Raw genomic sequence first — 16942 nt, forward strand, 5'->3', positions numbered from 1 at the left:
CTCATGATGTTAACATATTTTCACATGTCTGTTAGCCATCTGGATGTCTCTTTTAGAAAAGCGTCTATTCATGTCTTCTGCCCATTTCTTAACTGGGTTATTTGCATTTTTGGTTGTGACGTTTGCTAAGTTCCTTATCGATTTTTGAAACTAATCCTTTACCAGATATGTTGTTTGCAAATATCTTCTCCCATTCTCTAGATTGTCTTTTAGTTTTGTTGGTTGTTTCCTTCACTGTGCAAAAGGTCTTCATCTTGATGAACTCCAAGTAGCTCCTGTTTGCTTTTGTTTGTGCTGTGTCTAGAAGAAGTTTTTATGGATGTTAATGGTTTCCTATCTCACATTTAGGTCTTTCATCCATTTTGAATTTCTTTCTGTGTATACTGTAGAAAAGGGATGTAGTTTCATTCCTCTGTTGCTGTCCAGTATTCCCAACACCATTTGTTAAAGAGACTTTTTTTCCATTGGATATTCAATCCTCCTTTGTCGAAACTTAGTTGACCATACAGTTGTGGGTCCATTTCTGGATTTTCTATTCTGTTCCATTGTTCTATGTGTCTGCTTTTGTGCCAGGACCATACTGTCTTGATGACTACAGCTTTGTAATACAGCTTGAAATCTGGAATCATGATGCCTCCAGTTTTTTGCTTTTCAGAGTTGCTTTGGCTATTTGGGGTCTTTTGTGGTTCCATACAAATTTTAGGATTATTTGTTCTAACTCTGTGAAAAATGCTGGTGGTATTTTGATAGGGATTGGATTAAATGTATAGATTGCTTTGGGGAGGATAGACATTTTAACAATGTTTGTTCTTCTAATCCATGAGCATGGAATGCTTTTCCATTTCTTTGTGTCTTCTTCGATTTCTTTCATAAGTGTTCTATAGTTATCAGAGTCCAGAACTTTTTCGTCTTTAGTTAGGTTTATTCCTAGGTGTCTTATTGTTTTTGGTGCAACCCCAAATAAGATTGATTCTTTGTTTCTTTTTATTTCTGCCTTGTTATTCGCATATACAAATGCAACAGATTTCTGTACATTGATTTGACAATCTGCTATTTTGCTGAATTCATGTGTTGGTTCTAGCAATTTTTTGGTGGAATCTTTTGAGTTTTCTACACACAGTACTATGTCTTCTGAGAAGAGTGAAAGTTTGAGTACTTCCTTGCCAATTTGGATGCCTTTTGTTTCATTTTGTTGTCTCATTGCTGAAGCTAAGACTTCCAGTAGTATGCTAATTTTCTGAGGAGTCTTTGCCCAGAGACTCTCCCTCCCACTGTCCTCCTGCCATCACCAAGGGGAAGGCTGTGGCATGGTGCTCAGAGCTTTGTCAAGACTTGTCCCCTGTCTTGGTGCCCCTCCTCCTCCCTCCCCTCCAGTGCAGTCTCTTGGCCTTCCTCATCCTGGGTCAACACCCACACTGTCCTGTCCCCTCTTCTGCATCCCACCCTCACTCCTTCGTGGCCTCCACTCTCCCTGTGCGCAGGAATCCCAGTCTCCCTGGTCCCTCTGCATCCCTTCCCTATGGTCCATGCCTGCTCACACCCCTTGCCCACATGCTGGGCCCTCACCAAGCTCTCCTGTCTCAGGACCTCCTCCCATGGGGCCCTGCCATCAGCACCCCCTCCTCCTGGATCCTAGCCCAAGTCCCCTCCTCTCCTGTCAGCCTCTGATTCAAGTTTGTTCTGAAACATTCAGTCCCCCCTTCCCAGACCCTCAGCACTAGCCTCCCCTGCTGGCTCCTGCCTTCCCCTCTCCCCCACCAACCAGAAAACTGCTTGAGGTCCCGTTGCCCTTATCCTTGGCCCTAACCCCATCCTTTGGTTCCATGACCTCAGTGGGCCCCACTCCTGACATCTGGTCTCCAAACTGGTTGTCTAGCCACGTGGTCAGCACCAGACTTTCCCCACAGCCAACCTTCTCCCAGCCTGCCTGTCCTGGTTTGGAAGTCTCCCCTTAACTCTCCTTGGAGATATTGACCTGCCCTCCTCCCAGAAGCACCCCCACCATGCAGGTCTTTCCCCAAGGTATGCACTGGGGCATGTCAGGTCTATTTTCTCTTCCACTGCCCCTCCTTTCTAATATAGACTACCCTTGGGCTCACTGTCTTGTCTCTCAGAGACCCTCTGACTGCCTCTCCCCAGGGACACTGGCAGGTCCATCCCATTCCTCACCTGGGGGCCTCATCCTGCCGCGCTTCCACTCTGGGCCTAGGCCCACACCTTCCCCCCCTCTCCCAGGGCACTGGGCTACTCTAAACTCCCTGTGGTCACAATCCACTCTACAGCCCACTCATTGCCCCCCTACCCCGGGGCCCCACCTCATTCCTGATGAGTCTTCACCACAGGAAGCAGCCCCTGGCTCTGGACCCCACCAGCACCCACCTGTGCACCATGGCAGCCCTGGCCAAACATCGCTCAGCCTTGTCCCCCCTCCCCCGCCCTTGACTGCCCTTCCTTCCCTGCTGACAAAACCTCTCCTTCAGCATGGCCTTCCTGTCCGTGCCTTGCTCCCTGCAGGCCAACGTCTGCCTTGACTTCCAACCCACACCACCTACAGGAGCCCGTGCCTCCCTGTCCTGGCTCCTGTCCTGCATGTTTGCACATCTCCCCCCCCCCCTTCCCCGCCCCCACTGCCATTCCTTCTTCCCTCTCCTTCAGGCTCCTTGCCTATCTTCCTGTACTGGAAAGCCTCTATTCTGTCCTTGTACATGTGCATTTTCTGCATCCTCAAGACTTCAAGCAGCTCAGGACAGCAGAGCTTTACTGAGAAACATTTGACAAGCAGTTACTTCCAGGAGGCAGTTTCATTTGCAGTCTCCTCCTTGCCAGGTTCCCTCAGTCTTCGTTATAACCTCACGGTGTTGTCCCAGGATGGATCTGTACATTGGAGATTTTTCCCAGTGGGACGCTCAGAGGGCCCGGCCCTCTTGCATGATGACATGACATACACATGGCAGAGGCACAGGGACTGTGGGCAAGGCAGTCCTGGGACCTAAGACATGGGACACAGAGACCAAGGACTTGAGAGAGAGAAGAGCCTCACAAAGATTCTGGCAGACACCGTGGCCCTATAGGCCCAGAAAGGAGGTGAGTGCAGGGTGGGGGCAAGGGTGATGGGAAGCCTTTCCTGAGGAAGTTCCAGGCCAAGAACAGCAACCTGTCTCTTTCCACTGGATTTACCAGGAGTGGGGTGAAGACTGAGGGTCTGTAGACTTCAGCCCAGGGGTGGTCGTCACTCACCCAGCACAGGGAAGATGTGGAGGAGAGCAGGGAGGGGCCCCTCTGGTGGGAATCTGTCACTGGTCAGGGGAAGGCAGAGGAACACTGGATGGGATTTGTCACTGCTGGCTGGGGGCAGGCTCCTATTCACTCCAGGAGATCTGGGGTTGGGAGATCCGAGAGAACAACAGCACCAAGGAGCTTCGGTCATTTCCGCTGTGATGGGAGCTCTTTCCTCCCCTATGACCCAAAGACCCATGGATGGCCAGTTCCCTGGTCCTTGCCGCAGACCTTGGCTAAGGAAATCATGATGCAGATGGCTTTCAAACCAGGCTGCCTCAGCCTATGTGCAGGGAGAGCTTGGTGGAAGCCTGCAGAAATATCTGGAATCCTGGATGGACTTCTGGGCAGAGCAGGTTCAACCTTGGTGCAGGGCCTTCCCCTCCCCCAGGCCCATTGACCTCCCCCCAACAACACTGTCCCAGGAAACCTTCCCTGCCCTATGGGATGCACATATGTTCTGTTGGCCCCTGGGACCGTGACCCACCTGTGCTGTTACAGCCTCTGGATAGAGACACCAAACAGGTGGGGATGGAAATGCACCCTCCCAGTGTCATTAGTCCAGGAAGACCATGGGCCTTCTGACAGAAAACTGAACCAGGAAGGTGGGTGTCAAGCAGGAGAGGAAGCTCCATCCACCCTGTCACAGAGAGTTCCCTTATAGTCCCCTCAGCCCAGGAGCCCACCCCCCCCCCATATCCCCTCCTCAGCCTCAAAATGAGAATCCGTGAGAGCGAGGCCTGGATCCCAGGTGCATCCTCCTGCCAGCTGAAAGGAATTGGGTTGTAGGGTGCAGAAGGGACTTGGAGAAAGTCTGGGGTCAATGATGGCTTCAGCCAGAGCTGGAAAGATGAAAGAAGCAAACCTGTCCTCTCTGTCTCACTTAGAGGGCAGCAGTGCTCTGCCATGTGAATGGCTGGCTCTGTGCTTTCTTCCCCAGTGTCCCCAACAGTAAAGGTCACCTGCAGCCAGGCCCTGGAGGGTATGGTCACTGTGACGTGCTGGGCTTTCAGTTTCCCTCCCGGGAATATCTTCCTGACCTGCTTCAGGATGAGGATCCTGTGAGCCAAGATGCCCAGCAGTTTAGGGAGTCCTTCCTGATGGGAAGGGGACCTACTGGATGTGTGTGGTCATAAGGATTTCCCAGGGAGAGGAGCAGAGGTTCTCTTGCTACATGGAAGCCCCTGGAACCACATTGCATACTGTGTACCCTCAGGTGAGACTGCAGTGATCATGGAGGAGGCTCTGGCCCTGATCAGGTCAGGAACCAGGGTGGGGAGAGGAAAGTAGGGATCCCAGGTTAATATAAGGCCTTTTTCCAAGAAATGCCCTGGTGCACCAGAATGGATGACCAACCATTGGGGTGCTATGGTTGCTTCTGTTGCTTTTGTTATTGCCATTATTGTGTGTGTCCTTTCATGCAGGAAGAAATCACCAGCAGCTGAGGGAAGCCCAGGTGAGAGTCTGGGCAGATGGTGGGATGGGAGGGGCTTTCCTGGGGTATGGGATCCCTCATCTGTATCCGCACAGATCGGAGGGGACGACAAGCTCCTGTAACAGGAGTGAGAAGTGTGAGTGCTGAGGTGGCCTGTGAGCCACATCTGCATCCACACCCTTAGCCCTGCTCACAGCCAGGGTCACCGGGGCCTTGAGTGTGGAGCATGGCCACTTCTGGCTCTGGCTGAGGATTGGGCAGCGAGGGCTGCACTCCCTGCTCAGCACTTGACCCTACCTCTCTCTACTCTCAGACTCAGCAGGGCTCACCCCGGGGTGATGCATGGCAATTATGTCCTGACTGCAGAGGGCCCAGGAGATCATGGGATCAGAGGGGCACAAGCAAGAAAGGGTCAGAGAGCTAGCAGGGAGGAATTCAACACTGGGGAGGAATCCAGACAAGAGTTGATGACCCTATTTCCTTCCTATGTGCACCCTTTCTCCAATCTCCCCAGCCATCATGAGGAATCCAAGAAAAAGACCCACAAGACCACACCTAGGGGTCAGTCTGTGGTGCCAGAGCCCTGACTATAATGTTCCACTGGGAGGATCCACTTATAGCAGATAGATGAGTCCTAAGCACAGATGGTCACCTCTGTCCACTATGCAGCCCCTAAAACTGTTCCTCCAGGACCTGTGTCCTGAATTGTTCCTCTGGGTCACTTCCACCTGTACTCTTTTCTGGTTCCCTCCACCTGCCCCCATTCTTGTTGGAGTTTCTCTTCGGAACATATGCAAAAGGAGATGCAGGCCCCCTTGACCATTTGGGGAGAGGGGGGCAAGTCATTCTCGGGGCAGCTGTGCCCTCTGTTTTGATCCTGCCTCCAGGATTTTCCCTGTCCAGCCTCTCAGGGCACAGCCCAAAAGACCATTTAGAGCAGAGCATGTGGACTGTGCCCTATGGCCTCACCTTGCCCTCTTTGAGCCAGCGCTTCCTTATGGTGGTCTCTGCCCTGTAGATTTGAAGGAAGGGATGGTCAACGTGATTTCCCCATAATCAAGCTGCTTGAGGGGAGGGAAATAGGAAAACACGTTTTGTGTTTGGTCAAAGAACAAGGTGACACATGAAACAAGAAAAGGTGGAGAGTGCAGGGCCTGGGGACTTTCTGTTGATTCCACCATTTATTTGTGACCATCATGGAGGGTGACTGTCTTCTCACTTGTGAACCTAATGTGTTTATACATTGGTCCTAATGTGTTTATACATTGCCCAGTCTGGGGCTGCCTGGGATGGTTAGTCATCCTGCCCCACATTGAGGGACTGTGACCATATCACAACCAGAGTAAGGACCATGCAGGTCTGTGGTTGTTCCTGCTATCTCTTGGGGTGGTCCTCCCCAAGGGAACATCAGTTCTAGTTCCTTGGGATCAAAATGATTGCCTCATACGTCATTGGTGCACTTGCTGGAGAAAGAGCATGAAATCATGCGCTAATTTCTCAAATGCCTACTTTAAATGTTGGTGTCAAAACAAGTGATTTCCACTAATTAACTTTGATAGGAAGAATTTCCTTGAACAGTGAGCTTTCCAGGCATGTAAAGTGGAACAGAAATTCCAAGGGGGCCCCTGTCTGGGAGGGTTCCATGTGGGTGGTGGGGGGAGGTGGTGTGGTGGCAGTCTCAGGATACAGAGGGTAGACAGACAGCATCACCTAGGAAGTCTCACTTACCACCTAGACCTCATTTAGAAGAACGTTGCTACAGCATTGCCTGCATTGCCTTGTCCAGTCCCTGCTAGGATCGGGGCAAGAAGGCCCTGGCAGCCTGGACCAAGCAGCACTGGGAAGAAGCTGTGATTCCAGGTGCATGTGGGCCAGGAAGGAGGAGGGAAGGCCAAGTGCAGTCTGCAAGCCTGGGCCAGGGGTGAGGTTGAAGGGCAAGGTCAGGCTTCTATGAAGGTGGAGTGCTCCCGAGTCAGGTCAAGTGCAGACCCCTCTGCAGCCCACTTCTTCTAGATGGGACCTGCTGCTCACCTGGGCTTTCTGATGTGCCTTCCAGTTAGGAGCTGCTGGCTCAGTGCTACAGGAGGGGGGAAGCTGAGCTGCAGGTGGAGTCTGTGCCTGTGGCAGAGGGGCCAGCAAGCAAACACCTGCACGTGGGTGTTTATGCAGGGGGGGAGCCGGACAGCTAGGGAGAGAAGGAGCTGTGTTTGTGCCACTGCTCAGCCGGGACCAACACGCAACAGGGACGTGTCTTTCAGGGAGAGCCTGTACTCTGCTGGGGGATGGGTCGAAGCTTGAGAGGAAAGAAGACATTGAGTTCTGCTCCAGGGTGTTGTCCTTGATCATGGGGCCCTTTCCTGCTGCTGTCTGGTGAGTGGTGGAAGCAGAGGGATGCTGAAGGATCATGGGTAGAGACCAGCAAGGGCTGGGAAAAGGGATGAGAGAGGAAAACAAGTGAGGGTACTGGGTGGCTCAGTGGGTTAAGCATCTGACCTCAGTTCAGGTCATGATCTCATGGTTCGTGGGTCCAGCCCCGAATCAAGCTGTACCATATAAGGTACTACTATTATTATGTTTTATTTATTGTCTCTTTTCTATCAGATTGTAAGCATTAGGAGAATATATGTTCTGTCTGTTTCATTAAATGATTACCAAGCCTAACACACAGATTGGCACAGAGATATCCACTTAATATACTTGGAAATAGGAAGGAAGGAAAGAAGGAAGGAAGGAAGGAAGGAAGGAAGGAAGGAAGGAAGAGAAGGAAAGAGGGAATGAACGCTGTGACCAGAATTCCTTAATGTTTACTTGAAGGCTGGAAAGAGGAAAGTTTATGGGTGTTTGGTGTGGTGGGTCCTGTACACGTGTGGATGCATCTGCACATGTTCCTACTTGAGTTTACTGCCTGCCTGCTGGCCTTGGTTGCCTGAGCAAGCAACCAGGACTATGCACAGTGCCTCACATTTCAATCACATTGGGCACTGTAGACAAGCAGTGCTTAACCACCAGATGCCTTTGAGATGTCTGGGACTCAGGAAGGGGCTTTTCCTGTTGTAGGTCATTGGCTCAGCTACAGAGATTGAGGCCCTTGGGAGCTCCTGGCTAGCCACTCTCAAACCCCTTGGTTAGCCATCGGGGTATAAATGAGATTTGAACTTGGGTACCAGAGCTCCTGACTCAAGTGTTATGGATAGCAGACAGAGGGACCTGAAGTTGTCAGGAGTGAAGATTATGGCATTTACATGACTGAAATAAAGAACCAGTATCCCAGCCTCCAGCATCAAATGCTGCAGCAGGAACAAGTGACAGGGACTCCTAGTCCAATGTCCTCTCCATGGAAAGTGCCAGATTATGCATTGGAACATCCAGCATGTTTGTGGATCTGGCTTCAGATCTGGGAACCAACTTTAATGGCCTACAGACCTTTTCTTCTGTAAGGCCAAAGTCCCTGGTTACTCAGTGGGGAGGAAGCATCAAAGTCAGAGTATATTTGGGAAAACAATTTACAAGCCAAACCCTATGTAGAGTCCTGTCCTGGTGCAGTAGCCCAGGGAGTCCCTGGGGGATGTCCTGGCTAAGCAGGTATAAGGGCTTTTGTTGTCAGCCCTTGGCCACCCAGGGGCATTGCCACTGTGCTCTCAGAGCCTCTCTGAACATCACTGGTAGAGGAGGTGAGCAGGGATGTAGAAAATTACCACACACATGCTCAGGGAAAAGTGTAGGCTGAAAAATGACATGAGAAGAGCTGAAATTTACACCTCAGGCTGATTTCTGGCACACAGACTACAACAATCAAAAATCAAAACAAAAATAAACCTGCTGATGGGAAGAATCTGATTTTCAGAGTTACCACATTATAAGATTGAGGTGACCAGTTTTCAACAACGAAACAAAAATTATACAAAGAAACAGGAAAATAAGATTCATTCAAACAAACCCACAAACAAAAAACCCAGAAAATACCCCATGAAAGATCAGAATGTGGACTTACTAGACAAGTATTTTGTTTAATTTTTAAAATTTCTTTAATGTTTATTTATTTTTGAGAGAGGGGGAGAGAGAAACAGAGTGTGAGCACGGGAGAGGCAGAGAGAGAGAGAGAGATACAGAATCTGAAGCAAACTCCAGGCTCTGAGCTGACAGCATGGAGCTCGATGCAAGGCTTGAACCCATGAACCATGAGATCCTGATCCGAGCTGAAGTCAGATGCTTAACCAAATGAGCCACCCAGCCACTCCTAGACAAGTACTTTAAATCAACAGTCTGTAAGATGTTCAAAGAATTAAAGGAAGACCCAAAAAGTCAAAACATTGAGCTATGAATAAAGTAAAATATCAACAAAGAGATACACAACATGAAGAGAAACTGAAAGGAAAGTCTGGTGCTGATATGTACAACAACTGTAATGAAAAATTTGCTAGAGGTATTCAAGAGCAGACTACAGTAAGCAGAACAAAGAATCACTGAGCTTGATGAGAGAACAGTTGAAATTATCTAGTCTGAGGAGCCAAATGAAAAACATTGAAGAGAAGTGAACAGTCTAAGGGAGCACTGAGACACCAGAAAAGGGACCAACATATGCATTTTGGGAGTCCCAGACAGAAGATAGAGAATAAAGTAAGAGAGATTATTTGAAGAAATAATGGTTGAAAACTTGATCCAAATTGATGAAAGACATGAATATAAACATCCAAGAAGAATAGTAAATTCCATTTAGGATGAACGCAAAGACATCCACACCAAGACACATTATAATGAAACGAAAACCAAAGGCAAAGAGTCTTGAAAGCACTAAGAGAAAAGTGACTCATCAAGTACAATGGTTCCTTAAAAAGTTGACAGATTTGTCATCAGAAAGCCTAGAGACCAGAAGGCAATGGGCTGATATGCTGTGTGCTGAAAGAAAAATATTCCAATCAAGAATCCTATATCTGCAAAATGGGTCTTCAAAGTGAGGGAGAAATGAAGACATTCTCTGGTAAACAAAGGTAGAGAGTTCATTTCCCCATAGTTGCCCTGCAAGGTTTGCTAAAGGGAATCCTTCAGGGTGAAAGGACACTGGACAGTCACTGAAGTTGTGTGAAGAAATACAGATCTCAGTGAAGGTAAATAAATGGGCAATTATAAACATCGTTTTAGTGTGACTTTTTATAAGTACAGTTTTTGTTTTCTACATGATTTAAAAGACTGATATTTTTTTTAAAGCCGCTATTATTGTAACTTTGAATTGTAACTCCACTTTTTGTTTTTGACTTGATTTAACAAATAACACGAAAACAATTATTAGTCTATGTTTTGGGATGATGTATAAAGATGTAATTTTCTGACATCAATTACTGCAAGGGGATCAGATTGAGCTGCATAAAATGAGACTTTTGGTCTGTTATTGAAGATAAGCTTGTAGAAATACGCATTAGAGGGCTATACTTTTGGGATGTGTGATGTGATCCCCATGGCAAACATAAAGAAAATGTCTATAGAGTAATATATGCAAAAGGAAATGAGAGAGAATTAAACCATTTCACTAAAAAAGCTAAACTAAAACAACAAATCCAGAAATGAGGAACAATGTATTTATAAGGCATGTAGAAAATAGCCAAATAACAGAGACACGTCCCTCCTTATCAGCAATTACTTTGAATGTAAATGAATTAAATACTCCAGTCAAAACTAGAGGCTGGCAGAATGGTGACAGAAAGATGATCTAACTCTATGTTGTCTAAAAGAGACTCACTTTATTGAAAAACACAAATAGTTTGACAGTGAAAAGTAAGAAAAGGTATCCCCTGCACACAGTAATCAAGAGAGAACTGGAGTATTTTCTACTGATATCAGACCAAATAGGTTTTAAATAAAAGAAATTTAGAAGAGACAAAACAACAAAGTTTCAATAGAGCAAGAATATCTGACAATGATAAACTTTTAGCGTTAATGCCCGATCAACAAAATCTATGAATCAAAGTTTAATAGAAGGAAAAGGAGAAGTAGGGACCCACAATAGTAGCTGGAGAATTCACTGTCCCATTCTCAAAGCTGGATAGAGCACCCCACAGAAGAAAAGTGAGGAAACACAGGTCTGGAGCAACACAAGAAACCAGCTAGATCTGACACACACATACACAGCACTCTACCCACGAATAACAGAATACACGTTCTTCTCCAGCGCACATGGGACATTGTCCAGGATACACTATATGTTAGACTACAAATTAAGACTCAACAGTATTGAAAGGAGATATGACACAAAATATCTTTTCCAACCACAATGGGATGCAGTTAGAAATCAAAAACAAAAGGAATACCGGAAAATATACAAATAGGGAGGAAATTAAACACACTCTTAACCAATGGGCCCAAAGAAATCCCAAGTGAACTATTTAAAAAACATTTAAGTCAGTGACCAACTCCTTCCTTAGCGAGAGTTCTGCTCACCCCCCCGCCCCCTCGGTTCCATGTCCACCTTCCTCCCATCAGGAGAGCCGGCCCCACAGAGGAGGCTGAGGAGGAGCATAGAAAGGAAAGTAAGGGTGAAGAAGACCTGGTTGCATCTGGAGAGGTGTCTGCTGTGCCAGAAGGGGAGGTGGCGGCAGTGGCTGCAGCATGGGTCGCATCTTGTGGAGAACAGTGCATGGGCAGGGACTCCCTCCTGGCCCTTTCCTCCCCACACCTCAGGTATAGAAGAATAACCTCTCCTTTAGTGAACTATGTGGCCTCTTCTGCTGTCCGCCTTTCCTGGGAAAATGGCTTCAAAATTAGCATTTTTGCCACCTTATTCAACTTATATGCTGATGTATGATGAACGTGGAAGCCTCTGGACTTTACACCGATCACAACCAGCAGACTGGCAGCACTCTTCTAAACAAAGAGATGCTATTAGTGTTTCATGACTAGAACCAGTAAAGGCAACAGAATTGTCTGCATGTTTGCACGTTGTTCACCCAATGTCAAGTACGCTTTATTCTTCTCACATGGAAGTGCTGTTGATCGTGGTCAGATGAGCAACTCTATATAGGACTGGGATCACAGAGTAATTGTCATATGCTCTCATAGGATTATTCTGGGTATGGCCCAAGTTCTGGGAAACCATCAGACAAGAACCTCTATGCAGATATAGAAGCTGCTTGGCTTGCTCTTAGGACAAGATATGGATAACGCCCTGAAAATGTGATTCTATAATGACCAAATTAGAGAGGGACAGTACCATCTGTGGATCTTGCAGCTTGGTGTAAGAGTGCTTGCATAATTCTTCATTCCCCTTTGACCTCGGCAATGCCAGTCACTTTTCCTGATACCATGAAGACCTACTGTTTGGATGCATTCCCAAACATTGACAAAGTCTCTAAGATAACCTCTCCAGTATTAATTCACGGGACTGAAGATGAAGTCATCTTGACCCTTCACATGGCCTCACATTGTTTGAGTCTTGTCAAAGACCAATGCAGCCTCTGTGGGTAGAAGGGGCAGGTCACAATGATATGGAACTTTATGGACAATACCTTGAAAGTTTGACACAGTTTGGATCACAGAAACTGGTTAATTTGTAGATTAGTCTGTAAATTTGCATACTGGGCTTTCTCTTCTTGCTGCACTGAATTCTTTGGTAAATAACACGAGGCCTGAAGGTTTTGTTTGCAAATCATGTGAGCTGCCTTCATAAATGTACCAGTAATGAATTGTTAACAGACTTCATGGAGGTTTTCATTACCAGAACTAGAAACTGGAGATAACAGTACCATACCTCCTCTTAAGGGAGACAATGTATGATAACCAAGGAATACAAAAAACTCAATGTATTTTACAATAAGATAAGCATTTAAACCTCTATCCATATACAACAGAGTGTAGGTCATGTCTAGTGAACTTGCACATTTTTAACAGTTTATTCTATTGTGAGTTCTTGAATTGTTTTAGATATACAGCTTTTTATTGAAAAAATATTACGTTGTACACCTGGATAAGACTTAGTACATTGAGCTGTTTTCAAAATATTTTTTTAAGTTTATTTGAGAGAGAGAGAGAGAGAGAGAGCAGGGGAGGGGCAGAGAGAGGGAGATACAGAATCCCAGGCACGCTCTGTACTGTCAGCACAGAGCCTGATGTGGGGCTCGAATTCACGAACCGTGAGATTGTGACCCGAGCTGAAACTAAGTGTCAGATGCTTAACCAATTGAGCCACCCATGTGCCCTGAGATGTTTAAAAATATCTATAGGGGCGCCTGGGTGGCACAGTCGGTTAAGCGTCCGACTTAAGCCAGGTCACGATCTCGCGGTCTGTGAGTTCGAGCCCCGCGTCAGGCTCTGGGCTGATGGCTCAGAGCCTGGAGCCTGTTTCCGAGTCTGTGTCTCCCTCTCTCTCTCTGCCCCTCCCCCGTTCATGCTCTGTCTCTCTCTGTCCCAAAAATAAATAAACGTTGAAAAAAAAATTTTTTTTAAATAAATAAAATAAAAATATCTATAAATTTGTTTCTGATATGCAAAAGCAGTTGGCAATAATTTTACAGCATTTGATTTTATAGAATTAAAATTTCATACAGTACTCATTTTGATGTTTAAAAATAATTCACAGTGGGGCGCCTGGGTGGCTCAGTTGGTTAAGCATCTGACTTCAGCTCAGGTCATGATCTCCCAGCTCATGGGTTCGAGCCCCTCGTCGGGCTCTGTGCTGACAACTCAGAGCCTGGAGCCTGCTTTGGATTCTGTGTCTCCCTCTCTACCCCTCCCCCACTCATGCCATGTCTCTCTCTGTCTCTCAAAAATAAATAAACATTTTTAAATTTTTGTAAATAAATAAATAAACAAATAAAACAATGAAAGAAAAAGGAAAAGAGGGGCACCTGGGTGGCTCCATTGGTTAAGCATCAGACTTCTGATTTCAGCTCAGGTCATGAACTCCTGGTCATGAGATCGAGCCCTGCTTTGGGCTCCATGCTGAGCATGGAGCTTGCTTAAGATTCTTTCTCTCCCTCTGCCCATCTCCCCACTCACCCACACACACTATAAATAAATAAAGAACTAGATAAATAACTTTAAAGAATTACAAAAAGAAAAAGTCTAACTTGTAAATGAATGAATATTGAAATAATACACACTATGGATATATTTTAAAGCTTTTTGTTCTGCTTGTTCTGTGGTTACATCTAAGACTATAGTACATGATTCTCTTTAAAGTGTATCAAGTATTGTGAATATTTTGGTTCAGATGTGTCAATTTAACAGTAAAACAAGTATACCACCAAAGAAAATCATCAGAAAATATTTAGAGACACCTGAAAACAAAACTCAATATATCCAAACTTATAGAATACAGGAACACAATGCTTATGGGGAAATTTATAGCTGCAAATGTTTATATCAAAAAAGATCTCAAATCAACAACCAAACTCTACAACTTAAGAACTAGTAAACAAACAACAAATAAACTCACGGCAAGCAGAAGAAAGTTAAGAATCAATATTATATCAGAGATAAATAAAACAGGGAATAGAAAAGCAATGAAGAAAATCAATGAAGCCAAAAACTGATTCTTTGCAAAGATCAATAACATTGACAAAGCTTTACCTAGACTGACTAAAGACATAAAGAGAGAAAACACACTACTAAAATCAGAAAGGAGGGGCGCCTGGGTGGCTCAATTGGTTAAGCATCCAACTTCAGCTCAGGTCTTGATCTCACAGTTCCTGAATTCAGGCCCTAATCAGACTCTGTGCTCAGAGCCTGGAGCCTGCTTTGGATTCTGTGCCTCCCTCTTTCTCTCTCTGCCCCTTCCCCGCTCACACTCTGCCTCTCTCTCTCTCTCTCTCTCTCTCTCTCTCTCTGTCTCTCTCTGTCTCTCAAAAATAAATAAAAAATAAAATAATAAAATAATAATAATAAAATCAGAAAGGAAAGTGTAGATATTATTACCTATTCTACAGAAATAAAAAGGATTATAAGAGAGCACTGTAAACAATTGCTTGCCAACAAACTGGAAAACCTAGATGAAATGGATAGATTCCCTGAAACTAAAACCTACCAAGACACAATTATAAGAAAATAGAATATCTGAATAGACCTATAACCAGAAAGGATATTAAATTAGTAATCAAACACCTGACAAAGAAAAGCCTTGGACCTCATGGCTTTACTGGTGAGTTTTACCAAACACTTACAGAACTAACACCAATCCTTTTCAAACTCTTCCCAAAAATTTGAAGAAAAAGGAAACTCTTCTGAAGTCATTCTATAAAGTTAGCATGGTCCTGATACCAAAGCCAGACAAACACACTACAAGAGAAGAAAGCTACAGATCAATATCCCCCATGAATATTGGTGCAAAACTCAACAGAATACTAGCAAATTGAATTTAAGAGCATATTAAAAGGATTATACATCATGAACAAGTGAGTTTTATTCCTGGAATTCAAGGAAGTGTCAACATAGGAAATCAAGTAATACATCACATTAACAAAATTAAGGTTAAAAAAAAACACACATGATAATCTCAATTAATGCAGACAAAGAAAAAATTCAACACCCTTTCATTATAAAAGGACTTATACAACAAGGAATAAAAGGAAATTACCCCAACATAATAAAATCCAATTATAAATGCCCCAGTTAATATCAGTGTTGAAAGCCTAAGAGATTTTCCCTTAAGATCAGGAACAAGGCAAGGATGCCTGCTTTCACCGTTTCTAGTCAATATGGTATTGGAAGTTACAGCCAGAACAATTAGGCAAGAAAAAGATATAAAAGGCATCCAGATTGGAAAGGAAGGGGTAAATCTATCCCTGTTTCATTATACAACCTTCTATGTAGAAATTTTTTTTAATTCTGCAAAAAAAAAATTTTAATTCATAAATGGATTCAGGAAAGTTGCAGGATACAAAATCACATGAAAAAATCATTTGTATTTTTATACACTCACAATGAACAGTTCAAAAGGACATTAAGAAAACAATTCTAGGGGCGCCTAGGTGGCGCAGTCGGTTAAGCGTCCGACTTCAGCCAGGTCACGATCTCGCGGTCCGGGAGTTCGAGCCCCGCGTCGAGCCCCGCGTCGGGCTCTGGGCTGATGGCTCAGAGCCTGGAGCCTGTTTCCGATTCTGTGTCTCCCTCTCTCTCTGCCCCTCCCCCGTTCATGCTCTGTCTCTCTCTGTCCCAAAAATAAATAAACGTTGAAAAAAAAATTAAAAAAAAAAAGAAAACAATTCTATTTACAATAGCATGAATAAAAATAAAATATGTGGAAAACTGACCTCACCAAGGAGGCAAAAACTGGTACAGGGAAAACTAAGAAACCTGCTGAAAGAAATCAGTGAGGACATTAAGAAATGGAAAGACTTTTCTGGATTGAAAGACTTAATATTATTAAGCTGCTAATACTACCCACAACGATCAAAAGATTCAATGCAATCCCTATCAGAATCTCATGATATATTTTGCAGAAATAGAAAAATCATATGGAATTTTATTTGGGGTCAAGGGACACCAAAAGCCAAAACAATCATGAAAAAGGACAAATTTGAAGGCCTAGTTTTGAATTTTGTAATTTTGAAACTTACTTTAAAGTGACAGTAATCAGGGCGCCTGGGTGGCTCAGTCGGTTAAGCGTCCGACTTTGGCTCAGGTCACGATCTCCCGGTCCGTGAGTTCGAGCCCCGCATCGGGCTCTGGGTTCATGGCTCAGAGCCTGGAGCCTGCTTCCCGATTCTGTGTCTCCCTCTCTCTCTGCCCCTCCCCCATTCATGCTCTGTCTCTCTCTGTCTCAAAAATAAATAAAACGTTAAAAAAAATTTTTGTAAGTGACAGTAATCAAAAGAGTGTGGTGCTGGCATAAAAATAGATATACATACTTATGGAATAACAGAGTCCAGAAAATAACTTGGATATATGGTCAAGTGGTTATTGACTAGGGTGCCAAGACCATTCGTTGGAAAAGGACAATCATTTCAACAAATGATTGGGAAAACTGGATACCCACATCCAAAAGAAAAAAGGTGACCCATACCTAATACCACATTCAAAATAATCTCAAAATGGATTAAAGACCTCATCATAAAGGCCAAAACTAAAAATCTTAGAAGAAAAGCATGGGTCAAAGCTTCACAACATTAGATTTGACAAAGATTTCTTGAATGTGACATGAAATGCACAGGCAACAAAAGAAAAAATAGACAAATTGGTCCTCATGAAAATTTAAAACTTTTGTGCATCAAAGGATAGTATCAACAGAGTAAGAATGCAATCCAA

The 16942-nt window shown here is 44.8% G+C and overlaps 1 pseudogene; it reads left to right on the forward strand.

Moving 5' to 3' along the window:
- Window positions 1–4509: 4509 nt before the first annotated feature.
- On the forward strand, window positions 4510–12745 carry LOC122490436 (annotated as a pseudogene).
- Window positions 12746–16942: the final 4197 nt, after the last annotated feature.

This window comes from Prionailurus bengalensis, chromosome B2, assembly GCF_016509475.1.
Source record: "Prionailurus bengalensis isolate Pbe53 chromosome B2, Fcat_Pben_1.1_paternal_pri, whole genome shotgun sequence".
Lineage (NCBI taxonomy): Eukaryota > Metazoa > Chordata > Mammalia > Carnivora > Felidae > Prionailurus > Prionailurus bengalensis.